Raw genomic sequence first — 19,667 nt, 5'->3', positions numbered from 1 at the left:
GACGCACCCCCTCCCCCATCCAGTTTTCACCGTGAACCAGGATACTTGTAGAGCTTCGTCCACCCGTTCCCAACCCCCTACTCTTTCTTCTTTCTTTTGATACTTCTCTTCTCTGTGGTGTGAAAACTGATAGGCAGCCGACTGCTTCAGGTTGTTTTTTTTCCAAACAACAAATTGGTAGTAGTAGAGGTGTGGCTTCAGGCAAAGTGGGAAAGCAGCAGCAAGGGAGGGCCCTTTTGCTGCAAAGCTAAAAGCAGTCAAGCTCATGCCGGTTGTGAGACCTTGCTCAAAGGGATTTGTTATGGGGATGATCTTTGACCCGTTTAACGCCCACATTATGTAAATAAGCGTAGAACACAGAGGGATGATAGTCTTATTATCATACAAATGCACAGGGTTTATTCTTGAGATCATAAAAGTGCTTGAAGCTAAATTGATCACAGACAACATCTACAACCTGATGCTCCTTTTGAACATCTCAAACTTCAGGCAATTACCCAGCAGTGCTGAAAACAAGGACGACAAACCTGTTGTCATGTAATTGAGCTTCCTCCCATATGTTGTTATACGGCAGTGGTTGGTAAGGTAACGAGATCTCTCCCCGCCCCGTCGTACATCCCACCCCCATCCAAAGCAATGTTATTGTCCCTGTGCACAAAGGATGAGGGGGATGTGTAATATAAGATGAAGCAGCACACTGAGGTTCATGGACAACGCCCTTTCCCAGACTGTATCAGCGTGTATTAGATGTCAGTTTCAGGAGGTGTTAACTTTCAATTTCAATCAAAAGAAACAATCTGGGGATAGACTTAGCATGCTGCTACTTGTTGATTCTGTGCTTTGCTTCAGGTTTGAACCTTTTAAAATCATGTCGCTTTCTATAAATAGTCTGCGCTCAATGATTTTTTTTCAGTTTTCCTTACTTGTTTAAACTAATGACTCTTCACTGGCTTCCTCATCTCTTCCTGTTTACCTCAAGTAGGACCTAATCTTTTTCATAAATAATTTTTTATACCATTTCTCATTTATTGTGTTAGAAAAGTGCAGTTACAGTGTATGTGTAAAAAGAAAATAATATGCATAATAGCATTTCTTAGAGGCACATGTGCTGTCAAAGACAGGTGTGGACAAAAACAGAACTACACCGAAGGTTATCCAGGGTAAATCCCACCTAACCTTATCCTTGTCCACACACACACAATGGTCGTTTAAAGGCCTACTGAAACCCACTACTACCGACCACGCAGTCTGATAGTTTATATATCAATGATGAAATCTTAACATTGAAACACATGCCAATACGGCCGGGTTAACTTATAAAGTGCAATTTTAAAATTCCCGCCACACTTCCGGTTGAAAAACTCCTTTGGATATGATTTATGCGCGTGACGTCACAAAATCCACGGAAGTGGTTGGACCCCATCGAACCAGATACAGAAACCTCTTGTTTTCTTCGACAAAATTCCACAGTATTCTGGACATCTGTTTTGGTGAATCTTTTGCAACTTGTTTAATGAACAACGGAGGCTGCAAAGAAGAACGTTGTAGGTGGGATCGATCGGTGTATTAGCGGCTAAGTACAATACTTTACAGCAACACAACAAGGACTACTTACTACGCCTAGCCGATGCTTGCCGCCAAACCCACGGATGAAGTCCTTCGTCGCGCTGTTGATCGCTGGAACGCAAGTGAGCACGGCTGTTGATGGGAAGATGATGTTTTTATCATAGTTCTGTGAGGTCCGGTTGCTAAGTTGATAAATTATCCTTAGCGTCGTTAACAACAGCATTGTTAAGCCTTACCAGGCTATTTATTTTGTTTCTATCTTCATTTGAGAACGATGCTATCACGTTAGCTCAGAAGCTAAGTGTGTCACCGATGTATTGTCGTGGAGATAAAAGTCACTTTAAATGTCCATTTCGCGTTCTCGACTCTCATTTTCAAGAGGATATAGTATCCGAGGTGGTTTAAAATACAAATCCGTGATCCACAATAGAAAAAGGAGAGAGTGTGGAATCCAATGAGCCAGCTTGTACCTAAGTTACGGTCAGAGCGAAAAAAGATACATCCATCACTGCCTCTCTAGTCATTCACTGTAACGTTCCTCATCTACAAACCTTTCATCTTCGCTCAAATTAATGGGGTAATCGTCGCTTTGTCGCTCCGAATCTCTCGCTCCATTGTAAACAACGGGGAATTGTGAGGAATACTAGCTCCTGTGACGTCACGCTACTTCCGGTACAGGCAAGGCTTTTTTTATCAGCGAGCAAAAGTTGCGAACTTTATCGTCGATTTTCTCTACTAAATCCTTTCAGCAAAAATATGGCAATATCGCGAAATGATCAAGTATGACACACAGAATGAATCTGCTATTCCCGTTTAAATAAAAAAAATTCAGTTCAGTAGGCCTTTAAGACCCCCGCCCCCTTCCGTCCGCCGGCGCAACGCGACCCAGTACGCATGCACACGTCATAGTCACCTCCAGTGTTGCTTTGTGTTTAAGTTCTCAAATTAAATTTAACTTATCTGAACAATATCCAGTGTTGTGGTATTTCAACTAACTGGAATCCAGTGCGCTGTGGGGCTCTATTGTAGTGAATCACACCTGAGCCATCATGAATTAATCAAATATTTAATAGACATGTGATAAAGATCATTTGACAACAATCAATCTAGGGATCGAGATATCAGGTCAGGACACTCCTCACTCTTTTGCCTTCACCTTCATTGTCCATTCGTTTTTGGTGACTTTATATACCGTATTTTCCGCACCATAAGCCGCACCTAAAAACCACAATTTTTGTCAAAAGCAGACAGTGCGGCTAATAACCCGGTGCGCCTTATATATGGATTAATATTCATATTTATTTTCATAAGGTTTAGGTCTCGCAACTACGGTAAACAGTCGCCATCTTTTTTCCCCGTAAAAGAGGAAGCGCTTCTTCTTCTACGGTAAGCAACCGCCCCCATAGAAGAGGAAGCGCTTCTTCTTCTACTGTAAGCAACCGCCAAGGTGAGCACCCGCCCCCGGAGAAGAAGAAGCTCGCGGGTATTTAATTTCATTTGTTTTTCTGTAAAGACAACAAAATGTCTCCTACTAAGAGACACGCGTACAAGGTTCCACTGGCTTTTGATATTCATGTGAACCGCACTGTGGATACAACGGGAACACGTACGGTGAATATTCGCACCACAGGGAATGAGAAGTCGTCCTACTGTGGTTCTAGCTTGCCATGCTAACGGCCAGAAACTTCCACCCACGGTGATATTCAAAAGGAAGACCTTGCCAAAAGAGAACTTTCCAGCCGGCGTCATCATAAAAGCTATCTCGAAGGGATGGATGGCTGAAGAAAAGATGAGCGAGTGGTTGATAGACGTTTACGCGAAGACACCGGGTGACTTTTTTCACGCAGCGCCGTTCCTGTTGATCTACGACTGCATGCGCGTCCACATCACAGATGGTGTCAAAAAACAAGTGAAGCACACCGAAGAAGAATAATTCGAGGGATTTGTAGATGAGTAATAACTTCAGAAAGTGAGCTTTAAATGTTTATTTTGTGTGTTGTGTGACATTAACGTATGAGCAACGTTGAGTTATTGATGTTGCTATTGCTCTGCACTATTTTGAGTGTTACTATTTTTGTGATTGCACATTTGCACATTATATTTTGGGAGTGAACAGAGTTGTTAGAACGCTGGTTTGTAATATATTATTAAAGTTTGACTGACCTATCCGACTGTTTTGTTGACATTCCCTTTAGCGTAGCGTAGGTGCGGCTAATAGCACGGGGCGGCTAACAGGTAAACAAAGTTTTGAAATATGCCGTTCATTAAACGTGCGGCTAATAACACGGGGCGCCTTATGGTGCGGAAAATACGGTACTCTGGATCTAGACGTTGAGTCCGCGACATACATGGCGGACAATAACTGATACAGTCTGCTTTGCCAGTCCAAATGCATTCGCTGTTTTCCGTAGTCTTCACTCGATGGCCAGGTAATACAAAACACATTCTACCTTTTTTATCACATCCACAGGAAGAAGAGACAAAGTTTTTTGGTAAATAGAATCACAGCTGACTTCTTGCCGTCTGAGAAGTGTTGTATCCGAAATAGCTGCAATTGCGCATTTCCTTCACTTAAGGTATTCATGTGTGATTTCCACAAGCGCTTGTACATGTAGAAGAATAAGAAACACGGGCATGTCCGGATGACTCGCCTCCATCTTTCCAGTGGTTAGCTCCGGTTGTTATGAAGCTGGTTGTGGCGCGTTCTTTCTGATGTCACTTCTTGTGTGGGGCGCAGTCTTTCTGATTTCACTTCCTCTCCGAACTCAGTTTGTAAACGATCAATGAGTCTATACAAAGCTAAGAGCCAGAGATTCAAGAAATAGACGGCGCACTCACCCGTGTAAAAAATGATCCAAGGAGGGGAACTTAAATGATAGATTAGTGTGGCTAAAACAAGGCTTAGGCTAAATAATTATTCGTTTAAGGGGTTATCCGGCTTAGTGTAGACATAGCCTTAGCGTTAAAACTATGGACACATAAAACGGCGTGTTCCTAGCAGAGCTTCCGAAAAACTCGTTAAATTTCAGCACTAAAGCTAGATTTTGGGTACTTCAGATCTGAGAATATCAAAAGATTTCAATATGGAACTAAGTTAAAGGGAAACTTCGGTTTTTTTCAACCTGGGCCCTGTTTTCATAATTTTTTCTGTATATGTGAGTGCTGGATAAAACATTTTTTGAGGTCGCGCCAGTATTGAGCAGGGCAGGCAGCCTCCAGCCCAGCTAACGCTCGTACACAGGGCAACTGGCTCTCGTCAAAATTCGGCCTATAAACATGCATTTTTTTCACACTGACAGGCTCAGATAGTTACAATGAGTGTCCGACAACATACTAGAAAGGAGAAATTAACGTATGTCTCTACCTTTAGCTGGAGATCGCTGTTTGTTGTGAGCTGTGTCCAAATCTCACCACGCTACAAATCTCGTTCCGAAATCTCGCGATAACTCGCGACAAAACACCGGTGGAAAAACAGTTACCTGACCAAAAATTCAGCCATGACAGACAAACAAACAAACTTTTCTATAAAACTAAAATAACAGTCTTCGGTAATCCAACAGAAAATCACTTCAGTCATCTCTCTTCACCTCAGTCAGGTAACTGTTTTTCCACCGGTGTTTTGTCGCGAGTTATCGCGAGATTTCGGAACGAGATTTGTAGCGTGGTGAGATTTGGACACAGCTCACAACAAACAGCGATCTCCAGCTAAAGGTAGAGACATACGTTAATTTCTCCTTTCTAGTATGTTGTCGGACACTCATTGTAACTATCTGAGCCTGTCAGTGTGAAAAAAATGCATGTTTATAGGCCGAATTTTGACGAGAGCCAGTTGCCCTGTGTACGAGCGTTAGCTGGGCTGGAGGCTGCCTGCCCTGCTCAATACTGGCGCGACCTCAAAAAATGTTTTATCCAGCACTCACATATACAGAAAAAATTATGAAAACAGGGCCCAGGTTGAAAAAAACCGAAGTTTCCCTTTAATACTGTGATGTCTTGCAAAACACAACGGTTTAAATATAGGTGACAAAAATGCGGCTTGAATCGTTGAGGTGAGTTATATGCTTTTTACAATTTAATTTAGACCAGCCCAAGTGAGGCATGTGTCTACAAACCAAAACACATTTTTTATGTGTTAATAAAGTCTGCATTTCGTAATACATGGGACCCAAAAGTTCTTGTCAAAGCCCTTTGGAAGTCATATGTGCTTGATTCAAACCATATGTTGTCGAGTCATGAAAGGGTTCTAGAGCAACAGACACAGCTGGCTGACAGTCTGTGATCTCAAACCTTGTAGGCTGTGTTTTGCTGATCTTCCCCTCACCAAAGCACGACCTCCTCGAACAAAGTATTTGCCCTCAGATGACGCACCGCTGCTTAAAAGCGGTCGTTCAGGCTTGCCCAAGAAAGCAAATGGATTCAGTGTTGATGTTGTATGAATGTTAATCGTGGTTGTCTTTGAGGGACATATCCTCGACGCTCCCATATAGTGTTGGCAAAATTACAGTCCACATTGGCAATTAGGTGGCCATGGACAGCTAAGTTACAGCCCGTCCGCCTTCAGAACTGATCATTAGCACTTCTAACACCTGGGGATATTAAGGTTTGTTTTACGGCTCCCATCAACAAGCATGCAGGGTTGTGGATTATTGAATTCATATAATGTGAGTTATTAGGCCCTACATCTTTTAGCGTCCACGTCGTGGTATCTGTCTGGTGTGTTCCTAGAGGAAATAGAGCTGGTGAGGAGATCATATTGGCTAATAAGCAGATGTGTCATGGACTGACCTCCGGAGATATTACAACAAGTAAAACTTTATTGTAGCTGGAATTTTTTTTATCATCATCATCACAGGGGTGACTTTATTCCATCTGAGCATGCTCACGCATCTGGTGGGTTCATTAAGGACGTAAGGCATCCATATTAACCCACATATAAGACGACCCATCTTTTTCCTGACAAAAGGGACTGTTTTCAATAACTGGTGCAATAAAGTGAGGCGCCAGTGTGGTTGGTCAGACTCAAGAACAGCTGATTATTCCAATGCAGATCATGTTCAGTCCAGTTCCATTAAAGGGGTCATATCATGATTTTTTTTTCTACATTTAAAACACTTCCTTGTTATCTACATTACATATAATGGTGGTTATTTGGTTTTACAGACTGCTTGAGCCGCTTTTTGACCATTTCTTCATGATGTGCCGTTTTGTGGGCGGTCTTATATACGTGCCTCCACTTCGACTGCGTCTTCTCCCCGCCCACTTTGTTGTAGATTTTAGCGCATCCGTAGCGAGTCTATTGACAGATTGATATAAATGAGAACCATACGCTACTTTGGAAATGGCAACAGTAGACACAGTCTTCCCCACAACAAAAGGATATAGAGAAAAAAGGCACTTATTGACTACAGCGCGGACTACAATGGTGGACGTGCACAAGGCACTCTGCGTACATTTATACCATTTATGGCAGGGTTTCCCAGAGACTCCCAAGATACCTGTGGCAGTGGGGTGCGTGGTTATGGGCGTTTACTGCTGCCTTTACTGTGATGGGATGTCCTGCTGCTCCCGCATCATCGCGTCTCAGCTCGTCAGTTATGAATCATGCCACTCATCTTGATAATCGGAGGATTTAGCTTTGAATCTAGAAGCTCTTCACCTGTGACATTCAATATATACCTGGAGATGGAGACAAACGCACACAATGGGAAGACAGTGTGTGCAGGGAGACTTCCTTGTTAATCCTCCGCGTGAGTCATGATTAATTGTTAATCCAAACAAAACAGGATATTGGGATAATATAGACATCCTATCAATTGTCATCAAAGTTAAATAAGACATTGTATAGTAAGCTATCATTTTATTATGTTTGTACTTTGTATTTCTTGTTTAGCACTGAGCAATACTGCTACATAATACTATAGTGTTTCATTAAAGCTGCATCTGTTTAGCACACAGCTTCTAAAACTTGTAGATCATCCTCTTTATATTCAGGATCAACAATATCTCCGTGAGTATTGATACTATTTTGATCATATCTATTCGCAAACTTTGGAAGTCTTTAGGTGTCATAAATCAGATATATATGATAATAGCTTCAATATAGAGGCAACTTGTTTTTCCACTCTACTGGTACTTTAAAAATAGCGTTAAGACTTTGTGTGATTTATTCTGGGGGCTACAATATACTGTATTACTATAATTTGTTTTTCAGAAAAAAAAACTTATTTTTAAGGTGTGGCGGTAATGAAAATGTTGTGGCGGTAATGAAAATGTTGTGGCGGCGCGCCACCTTCAACTACATTACGGCGATGTGTTAAGTCACAACCTGTGCACATTCCAAACAGCTAGTTTGACGGAAGTAGAAAGGAAGGTAATATTTTTTAAATAACTATCCCCACAATGCCTGCACGGTTTGATTTCAAATTTCTGGGACTTATGCAGATCCCAAATACTCATCAGCAGGTAGCATTAGGTAAGAAAAGTTGGTTTTGCATAAAAGGGCCCATTTAACACATTTTCAAGTTCTTTAACTTTAGCTGCCTTGTTATGTTTTTCACTCTCTAATTCATAAACATTCCGTTCATTCTTGTGGCTATATCGTAAAAAAGGACGAAGGGGTTTTTTAGAATTTCTCGGAAACAAATGCAGTATTATATTTGGGTCAGTGAGGTATTTCATAAGCAGTAAGTGCTAAGAAAAGTGCAATTACTCTCTATTATCATATATGTCTGATTTATGACACCAAAAGACTTCCAAAGTTTGCAAATAAATAGATATGATCAAAATAGTACAATCTTATGGAGATTCCCGAGCCATTTTGAGAGAAAATGAGAAGGCCAGTCACGCTAGGAACCAAATATCCCTTCCCTATCAACAACAATGCTAATCAAGCAGACTTTGTGAGAGCCAACGATTACTTTTTGAAAAATTATGATGCAGGACCTTATATTTTTGAGCCCGAACACAAAAAGGATGAGCAATACGTTTTAGCAGCCGAGTGACGGATGCAGTTTCATTGTGGTACTAGCATGGGCAGCATCGCTAGGTGCTAAACATACAAATTAACCATAACAAACCAGAATAATACAAACACTGACTGTAATATGTGCACTCTCGCTGGGATGCCTACCGACGGGATGCTCACATACCGTATTTTTCGGATTATAAATCAGTTTTTTTCATAGTTTGGCCGTGGGTGCGACATATACTCCGGAGCGACTTATGTGTGAAATTATTAACACATTACCGTAAAATATCAAATAATATTATTTATCTCATTCTCGTAAGATTTGAAGCAAATGGCAGCAATTGTCACACACACGTCAGCAATAGTCACTCACAGGTCAACCAATAAGAATTCGGTGGGGGAGAGTCATGGCAGAAGTGCATTTTGGGTCATGGGATGCTAACTGCTATATGCTACTGCCGTAGCTATTAAAATGAATCACATCAACATTGGAGGTAACTTATAAAAACTGAGAAGGACTGAACAAAAATGGCACCGAAAAGGAAATCATATACTGCAGATTACAAGCTGGACGTAGTGAAATATGCAGCAGAGAACGGCAATCAAGCAGCAGAAAGAAAGGACATACCAGAGGCAACACCGGGGAGGAAGATTTAATCGGATTTAGCGATCGGGAGTGACAGATTGTTTGATAAACGTATAGCATGTTCTATATTTTATAGTTATTTGAATGACTCTTACCATAATGTGTTACGTTAACATACCAGGCACGTTCTCAGTTGGTTATTTATGCGTCATATAACGTACACTTATTCAGCCTGTTGTTCACTATTCTTTATTTATTTTAAATTGCCTTTCAAATGTCTATTCGGGACGGCGTGGCGAAGTTGGTAGAGTGGCCGTGCCAGCAATCGGAGGGTTGCTGGTCACTGGGATTCAATCCCCACCTTCTACCATCCGAGTCATGTCCGTTGTGTCCTTGGGCAAGACACTTCACCCTTGCTCCTGATGGCTGCTGGTTAGCGCCTTGCATTGCAGCTCCCGCCATCAGTGTGTGAATGTGTGTGTGAATGGGTGAATGTGGAAATACTGTCAAAGCGCTTTGAGTACCTTGAAGGTAGAAAAGTGCTATACAAGTATAACCTATTTATCATTTATTCTTGGTGTTGGATTTTATCAAATAAATTTCCCCCAAAAATGCGACTTATACTCCAGTACGACGTATATATGTTTTTTTCCTTCTTTATTGTGCATTTTCGGCCGGTGCGACGTATACTCCGGAGCGATTTATAGTCCGAAAAATACGGTAATTCCGTTCAGATAACGATTCCATCGCAATCCTCACAAAGGGTTAAAAAAAGTTTCTGCAGGTCTTGTGGGGTCCGTCTCGCCATTTCGCGGATAAGTGAAAGTCGACCAGCCTGTCGGTCCATGGCCACATTTGTCTACTCCCAGGTTAGAGATGCATGAATCATAATCTAGAATAGGGCTGCAACTAACAACTAATTTGATAATCGGTTAATCTGTCGATTATTACTTCGATTAATCGATTAATAATCGGATAAGAGACAAACTACATTTCTATCCTTTCCAGTATTTTATTGAGAAAAAAAAGCCTACTGGCACCATACTTATTTTAAATATTGTTTCTCAGCTGTTTGTACATGTTGCAGTTTATAAATCAAGGTTAAAAAAAAAAAAAAATAAATAAAATAAAATACAAAATAAAATGTAGCCTCTGCGCATGCGCATAGCATAGATCCAACTAATCGATGACTAAATTAATCGCCAACAATTTTTATAATCGATTACATGTAATCGATTTAATCGATTAGTTGTTGCAGCCCTAATCTAGAATGTACTTTTAGCAAGTTTGAGACGAAGCAGAAGCAGCCGTCGGCTCACTGTGTAAACAATAGCAGCGTAAGCTAGCATTAGCTCACTGCTATCAATGTGCCGCTAAAATAGTTTGTTTGCATTGGCGCTTATAATAACAATATCACTCATATTTGGTAAATTTTTATGTAACGGCATGTAAAGGGAATATTTCGGACAGTTTCTGGATGTTTTTAGAGAGAGTATAATGAGCGCAACAGAGGACCCTCGATCTGTTGTATCAATTGTTGGCTATTTATTTTCCATTTCAAATGCTTATAAAAGCCAAGCATATGTGTTCTTGTCTTACAAAAGGATTGCGAATGATAAACACCACAGCTCTTTTCAATTTTTGCGTATTTTCAGTATGACTGATCTGGTAACATTGTAAGAATGCAGAGGCGTTACTTCTGTTATGTCAATCTCCAAAAATAGCCGAAGGCATTCAGAGCGCATTATTAAAAATGGCTGACTGAATTTGTGGCATTTTGTGATGTAACAGTGTTTTCACATACTTTGCGGATTGTAAATACAATTGGATATGGTTTAATGCAGTGGTTCTCAAATGGGGGTACGCGTACCCCTGGGGGTACTTGAAGGTATGCCAAGGGGTACCTGAGATTTTTTTTAAATGTCTGTCAAAAAGAACTGTGAAAAGAAATGCAACAGTGCAATATTCAGTGTTGACAGCCAGATTTGTTGTGGACATGTTCCATAAATATTGATGTTAAAGATTTATTTTTTTGTGAAGAAATGTTTAGAATTAAGTTCATGAATCCAGATAGATCTCTATTACAATCCCCAAAGAGGGCACTTTAAGTTGATAATTACTTCTATGTGTAGAAATCTTTATTTATAATTGAATCACTTGGTTATTTTTCAACAAGTTTTTAGTTATTTTTATATCTTTTTTTCCAAATAGTTCAAGAAAGACCACAACAAATGAGCAATATTTTGCACTGTTATACAATTTAATAAATCAAAAACTGATGACATAGTGCTGTATTTTACTTTGGTATCTCTTTTTTTTCAACTAAAAATGCTTTGCTCTGATTAGGGGGTACTTGAATTTAAAAAAAATTTCACAGGGGGTACATAACTGAAAAAAGGTTGAGAACCACTGGTTTAATGGATACAACGAAACACAAATAAGCATGGAAAGTCAACTTGTTTTTCCACTCCACTGGTACTTTAAAATCGCACAGTGATATTGTCGTTTTGAGGACCAAAAAACGGGCTAAATTCCGAACAAAAACTACACTTGAGCCTTTCAGTAAATCAGAGAGGCTTGTGGTGAAATGAGGAAAAGCGATTAGAATTAGTATTGGGGGAAAAAAAGGCGCACACCTTGGTGTGTTCAGCCGCTTAGAAGAGTAGTTTCAATTCCAGGAACAGAAATTGCCCTCCTTAAACCTTGAGGCTTAGCAGAGAAGTTTGAAGAGAAAAATCAGAACCCACCTGGAACAATTTAATTCTCCAAACCATTTCCAACAAGGAAGAAGTGTCTTGTTTAATGTGTCTGCCAACTATAAATTTGTCCAGCACTGGTCTGGCCTTGGCTTTGTAATCAGAATGCTAAAAGACTGTTTTCTCTCCATCAAGTTCATTCTAGCATTTCCTGTTTTGTCAGCAACATCTGCAATAAAGAAACTATGTCGCCATCTGCCAGCAAACGTCTTAGCTATGAGATTAATTCAGAATAGTCAGCTTGTCTCCAGTTATGTATATTTGAAGGAAGAAAGTAAGACAAATAGGCAGGCACACTAGGAATTGGTAGCGGATTAGGCTGAAACACTTCGGTTTGATGTTTAATCACTCCTTGTGCATAAGCCGTGTAAAAGAGAGATAGAACGGCTTTTCAGTAAGCTTTAATGGAAGCGGAATGTCCTTCTGGTGAATCTTGTCTCCGCCGAAGTAACACACCATGAACTCACATTTGTGTGTTTCCCTGAGAGCTTCCACTGAAGCAGAATGATAGGACAGGACTGACCTAACACAAAACCCCATTTCTCTCCCCTACGCTTCTGATCTTCGGCGGGTTGATTAGGGTGACGTACAACAAAGTATCACAGTTTTATTGCATTTTTATGACACTGCGGCGGCCCTACCTGGAAAGCACTGCATAATCAGATGTTACCATGCTATGAGCAACAATTCAAAGTCATTATTTTGACAATTTGCTACTGCCAGGATTACCTACATGAGTGGTCTATAAAATTGGTGGGGGTGGGGCTTCACTACGATTCCAAGCGGCCCTTTTGTTGTATGCCAAAATTATCATACTTAAAGTACCAGTATAATGGAAAAACAAGTTGACTTCATTTGCTGAATTCATTTTCATTGTATCCATTAAACCATATCCAATTGTATTTCCAATGTGCAAAGTACCGTATTTTTCGGACTATAAGGCACACTTAAAATCCTTTCATTTTCTCAAAACTCGACAGTGCGCCTAATGTACGAAATAATTTTGGTTGTGCTTACCGTCCTCTAAGCTATTTTATTTGGTACATGGTGAAATAAGTGTGACCGGTAGATGGCAGTCAAACATAAGATATGTGTAGACTGCAATATGACTCAAGTAAACAACACTAAAATGTTATATGTTCAATTGAAAATATAGAACATTACACACGCCGCTCAAAAATCTTATCAAAATGTTTTAGTACGACTTTGGTAAGCTATGAAGCCGCACCGCTTGATGGATTGTACTGTGCTTCAACATACGAGTATTATTATGGTGTGTGTATAAGGTAAGACATATTTTCTGGCGTTTTGTTTCGCAATATTATGCAAAAGCAACTTTTCTTACCTTCTGGTACCTGCTGATCTGTACTTGGGATCTGCATAGGTCCTGAAAATTTGCGCGCGTCCGCTTTTGTAGTCCGTGACAACACCGTAGTCGATAAGCTTTTTCTTTTTTCCTCTTGCCATTTGTAGTATAAAGAAGTGCAAAGTAAACTCGCCATGAAAGCGTTAAAACTTACCGGTGTAGTGAGTTTACATTATTCACCCAAGGAATTTTAGTTATTAGAGTTCCGGTCGGACGTTTTTTCACGGGACACATTTCCGGTGCTGTTATTGCACTAGTGAGCCACAGATGAGGAGATTCTGCTCATTTAAGTAAAGTCTGAATGTCATTAAAACAGTTAGCTCCATCTTTTGACACTTCTTACACTCCCGTCCTTGCACGCTACACCGCTACAACAAAGATGACTGAAAAAAGACGCTGCCGAAGTTGAGCCACGTAAATAAGACCGCCCACAAAACGGCGCATCGTGAAGCGACTGTCAGAAAGGGGCGTGAAGATGGTCTGTAAAACAATCTATGCAACATTTTGACCAAAGAACCACCATTACATGTTATGTAGACCACAAGGAAGTGCGCGTTTTGTATGAAAATAGAACTGACTACACCTGCTCATCGACAGTGCGCCTTATAATCTGGTGCACCCTAGGGTCTGGAAAATACGGTATGTGAAAATAATGTCTAAAAATCCACAAAATGCCAGTTTCCGAAAATGTTTGACTCAACACTGAAACAACACTGGGGTTGTGGGGGGGTGCTGGAGCCTATCTCAGTTGCATTCGGGAGGAAAGCGGGGTACACCCTGGACAACTCGCCACCTCATCGCAGGGCCAACACAGATAGACAGACAACATTCACACTCACATTCACACACTAGGGCCAATTTAGTGTTGCCAATCAACCTATCACCAGGTGCATGTCTTTGGAAGTGGGAAGAAGCCGGAGTACCCGGAGGGAACCCACTTAGTCACGGAGAGAACATGCAAATTCCACACAGAGAAATCCAGAGCCCAGGATTGAACTCAGGACTACTCAGGACCTTCGTAAATCTTTTCAAAATGAGCAGTGGTTTGACCTGCTGCTACTCTCACGGAACATCATACAGACATAACCGAACAGAGGGGGGCAAGGGGGTAATAAACAATGCTGGAAAAGTAAGTAACTTGTGACCACTTTTTCGGTCCTAAGTAACTTTTAAAAAAAACAACCTTTTTTCAATAATACTAATATACTATGTTCATTACACTGTTTTTAACCTTCCGTCTCAAGCTGGTGCGTCGGCCAACTTGCTCTGCGGTCACTTCCGTTTTGTCTGTCGCATCCTTTGTGGTTTAAAGTTAAAGTTGTGGCTTTATTTTATTGTGTTGTCGTTTTTATTTGTTGTGGCTTTTTGTGGAAATCGTGTTGTTGCTGAAAGTTTTTGTGCGATAATTAATGCTATTGTCTTTGTGACGATCTGTCACTTCATTTCTGTTTGTGCTTCCTTGTTTTGTGTTTATTTCCTATCAGTGCCTCTTATTTTGATTTCCATTTTCTGCATGTCTCTGCTGAGCGATGTTTTCCCCTCACCTGCTGTTGATTGGCAGCCGGGCCACACCTGGTGCTAATCAGCAGGCTTCTATTTATGCCTGCCTCGCCTGCTCCTCAGCGCTCGAGGATTGATTTACAAACCCTGTTTCCATATGAGTTGGGAAATTGTGTTAGATGTAAATATAAACGGAATACAATGATTTGCAAATAGTTTTCAACCCATATTCAGTTGTATAAGCTACAAAGACAACATATTTGATGTTCAAACTGATAAACATTTTTTTTTGCAAATAATCATTAACTTTAGAATTTGATGCCAGCAACACGTGACAAAGAAGTTGGGAATGGTGGCAATAAATACTGATAAAGTTGAGGAATGCTCATCAAACACTTATTTGGAACATCCCACAGGTGAACAGGCAAATTGGGAACAGGTGGGTGCCATGATTGGGTATAAAAGTAGATTCCATGAAATGCTCAGTCATTCACAAACAAGAATGGGGCGAGGGTCACCACTTTGTCAACAAATGCGTGAGCAAATTCTTGAACAGTTTAAGAAAAACCTTTCTCAACCAGCTATTGCAAGGAATTTAGGGATTTCACCATCTACGCTCCGTAATATCATCAAAGGGTTCAGAGAATCTGGAGAAATCACTGCAGGTAAGCAGCTAAGCCCTTCGATCCCTCAAGCTGTACTGCATCAACAAGCGACATCAGTGTGTAAAGGATATCACCACATGGGCTCAGGAACACTTCAGAAACCCACTGTCAGTAACTACAGTTGGTCGCTACATCTGTAAGTGCAAGTTAAAACTCTCCTATGCAAGGCGAAAACCGTTTATCAACACTTCGCTTCGCTACCTGATCGTCACTCTCCCGGTTCCTGCATCTTGGGGTCTTGGCGTTTGCATTTAGTATGACCTTTCCCGGCCACCGCTGGTAGCCGACGTTTTTGTTTTGATGACGCCGCAAACGTCCTTATCATTAGAAAGGCTAAACTTCATATTGTTAAATTTTTTGATCTAACGCTTTCTTTTTTTCTAGTATCAATACAATCGATATATTGGCTTTTAACCCTTGTGTAATGTTCATATTGTTGTTACTTAGCCAGCGTTTGTGGGTCTGATGGACCCGTTGCATTTTGTGGCTTTTAATGCCTCACAATCAAACACTTTTATGTCAAAATACTGAACAGATGTTTACATTATCCCAATAAACATGTGTTCAGTATTTTAACATACAAGTGTTTGATTGTGAGGCATTAAAAGCCACAAAATGCAACGGGTCCATCAGACCCACAAACGCTGGCTGAGTAACAACAATGTGAACTTTTCACGAAAAATTTCTCTGCCAGTTTCTGCATCCCACAGGGATTCTTCTTTTGTGTTTCTGCACCTGCGGTTCCCACACAAGGTTGCAACATTGTTTGTCAACACTGTCTGCTCTCATTTTCTCGCACATTTGACGCTCTGATGTTCTGTGTACCTACACTCTGTCCTCCTCCTGTCTAGGCCTGCTGTGTGAGTTTGTGTGTGTGTGTGTGTGTGTGTGTGTGTGTGTGTGTGTGTGTGTGTGTGTGTGTGTGTGTGTGTGTGTGTGTGTGTGGTACACAGAACATCAATTTCCACACTTATGTTAGCCCCGGGTCCAGTGGACCCGGACATCTTATATGTAATAGAAATGTGTAGGGGGGGTGTATGGTGTGTGGTCATTAAATATGTATTCTGATATATGTTCTTCACAGAAAATGAGCCAAAGTCAGTGAGTCTCAGTTTGAAAAATTAATTAATTGTATCATTTTTCTTTTAATAAAACATGAAAACGGGTCCCACAGACCCGAACACCACACAAGGGTTTAATTGATGTCGGATCGACACCTAACTTCTGGAAGGCCAACTTGCTGAGCACAAATCGAAATTCTTGAAATTCAGGAATATAAATGGTAAATGGGTTTAAGGCTGAAACGACGCGTCGACGTAGTCGACGTCATCGGTTACGTAAATACGTCGACGCCGTTTTTGTGCGTCGACGCGTCGCATAATGACGTCACACTACCGTCATGGCGAAGCGCAAAGCAGACGATCAAAGAAGACGATGCGAGCGGTGCGAGCGAGGGGGGAAAAAGCATGCCAAAAGTGTGGGAGTATTTCAATAAACGGCCTAATAATGTTGTTGTATGCACACTGTGTCGAGCGGAAATGGCCTATCATAGCAGCACAACGGCTATGAACGAACATTTGAAAAGAAAACCATCAACTAGTCAATCGTCCGCGCGAGCATACGTTGTCATCATTACACAAAAACATGAATGTGTCATTTGTATCTGCTAGGGGTGTAACGGTACGTGTTTTGTATTGAACCGTTTCGGTACGGGGCTTTCGGTTCGGTACGGGGGTGTACCGAACGAGTTTCTAAGCTAAAGCTAAAGTCTTAACAAGCTGCTTTGCCCCGTCCGCCTCTGTCTCAGCACGCAGCATTGTCCCACCCACACAACCATCTGATTGGTACACACGCAGCATTGTCCCACCCACACAACCATCTGATTGGTACACACGCAGCATTGTCCCACCCACACAACCATCTGATTGGTACACACGAAGCATTATCAGCCAATCAGCAGTGCGTATTCAGAGCGCATGTAGTCGGCGCTTCAGGGTGGAGCAGATAGGTGTTTAGCAGGTGAGCATCAGGCAGCGGACTCTCCCCAAATGATAATAAACACCTCCCAGTCAACTACTAGTAACATCACTATGAGCCCGTTGACCTTCTAGAAACTTAAACTGCAGCTCAGCTCGCTCGCAATCCTGGCTTGAGGTGAAGGCTAATTAGCTCTCAGTTCCAGCCACATCGACCCCTTCTGAGCGCCTATTTTCAGCTGCTGGGAATATTGTAAACAAGAAAAGAACCAAAGCATGTAGACATGCTAACCTTTCTTCATTACAACTGTTAGACACTCACTGGAATGAGTAGAATTGGTTATTGTGTACTGTGTTGGACTGGATGTTTATTTTGCACATTTTAAAAGCAATACTTAATGTTTACAGTGCTCCAGAATATTTAGATTGGCACTTTTTTGTATTGGATGTTTATCTTTATTTTTGCACATTTTAGCAAATAAGCAATACTTTCACTTTTGTTGAAATGTTTACACTGTTGTTACAGAATATTTCGTTTTGCACTTTTTTGTATTGGATGTTTATCTTTATTTTTGCACATTTTAAAGCAAAATAAGCAATACTTTTACTTTTGAAATGCTTATACTATTGCAGAATATTAAGATTTGCACTGGATGTTGACTTTTATATTTGCACATTAAAAAGCAAATAAGCTACTTTTAATTTTGTTAAATGTTAAAAGTTTTAAATGTTTACATTGTTACAGAATATTTAGTCATGTTGTTGCCAATGTTGACTGAGTGGCCATACTTCTTTTTTTTTGTAAATAAAAGCCATGCCTTTTGAAAAAACGGGCCTACATTTATTTTTTCATCTTCATTTTGAATAAAAAAATAATCGGCAAAAGGAAAAAATAATCTATAGATTAATCGAAAAAATAATCTATAGATTAACCAATTAATCGAAAAAATAATCTATAGATTAATCGATAGAAAAATAATCGTTAGCTGCAGCCTTAAATGGGTTGTACTTGTATGGCGCTTTTCTACCTTTTTAAGGAACTCAAAGCGCTTTGACACTATTTCCACATTCACCCATTCACACACACACATGCACACACTGATGGCGGGAGCTGCCATGCATGGCGCTAACCAGGCCCATCAGGAGCAAGGGTGAAGTGTCTTGCTCAAGGACACAACGGACATGACTAGGATGGTAAAAGGTGGGGATTGAACCAGTAACCCTCAGATTGCTGGCACGGCCACTCTCCCAATTTTGCCACGCCGTCCCGTAAATCAATCTATCCATGTATATAAATCAGTCGTTACACCCATATTTAATTGCCTATCTGTCATTCATTATTTGCCTAATGAGTGTAAAAATGTGTAATACATGTATGCTAGCATGTGTTCCAAAACATCTGGAGATCGACTAAAATTTAACGTCCACACCGACGGCAGTGAGTTCCAAACCACTACCGCAGTCCTTTCCTTGCTGTTCCTACAGACACGGGGGCCACCTGATGTTCATGCCACCGCCGTAGATGTTTGTGTGACTCTGACCATCTTGTCTGGCACAGCACAAGAACATACAATCAATCCTCACATTAAAAACCCCATAAGTCTGGAAACATTTCCACAGGCTGTCTTTCCAAGCCGAGACAGATTTGTACATGGTCATGCTTGTGGTTTGGTGTTATGTTATAACTTCAGACAAACTAAGTACAGATGTTTGTGTTTGGAGTCATTATCAAACCCCTCACCCTCCCCTTTCCCCACGCACAGCCCTTCTTCCTCCCCCTTCTTGATTCCCCCTTTCTCTTCCGCCCTCCTTCTACTTCCCCTAATCTGGGACTCATTGTGTCTGCAATAAAGCACAGCTGCACACATCCCTTCCTGGACCCCACTCAATTGAGCTTATTACATGGGAGTAAAGAGTCCAGTCACACAGCCATGCTCCCTGAACACAGATAATACATGTTCGAGGTGACTCTTCCTTGTGTCGGACCCAAGCCAATACTCGTCATTACAGTTTAGGAACAAAAGTTGTGCATGTTTTGTTTAAATTCACTGCATGACACTGTCTTGGTTGGCTGCTTGGACGGTGCTAAGATACTTCAAAGTCAAAACAGCCTTACTAAAAAGATGTGATCCCTTATAAATAGATCAATAAGATCTCTAAAACAGCACAATGATAATTAGGTCAGGGACAAAAGTGTTTATTATGACGTACTTGCAGCAATGCCATATTGTACTGTGACTGGATCCTTGCCATACTTCACTGGATTGTTTGGCAGCGATCTGATG

The 19,667-nt window shown here is 40.9% G+C and overlaps 1 protein-coding gene and 1 long non-coding RNA gene across 2 annotated transcripts in view; one reads left to right on the top strand and one right to left on the bottom strand.

The window, feature by feature from the left end:
* Positions 1-19,667, top strand: part of cdh2 (cadherin 2, type 1, N-cadherin (neuronal)) — a 140,284-nt gene that overhangs the window by 50,179 nt on the left and 70,438 nt on the right. The window lies entirely within an intron of this gene.
* Positions 7,078-19,667, bottom strand: part of LOC133630864 (uncharacterized) — a 45,150-nt gene continuing 32,560 nt past the window's right edge. Inside the window, exon 3 of the long non-coding RNA XR_009821355.1 lies at positions 7,078-7,242. This is a non-coding gene — a long non-coding RNA (uncharacterized LOC133630864). The remainder of the gene's footprint in view (positions 7,243-19,667) is intronic.

This window comes from Entelurus aequoreus, linkage group LG16 (genome assembly GCF_033978785.1).
Source record: "Entelurus aequoreus isolate RoL-2023_Sb linkage group LG16, RoL_Eaeq_v1.1, whole genome shotgun sequence".
NCBI classification, from domain to species: Eukaryota; Metazoa; Chordata; class Actinopteri; order Syngnathiformes; family Syngnathidae; genus Entelurus; species Entelurus aequoreus.
Note: the sequence above shows the minus strand (reverse complement) of the source record. Positions and strands in the feature narration are given on the sequence as shown.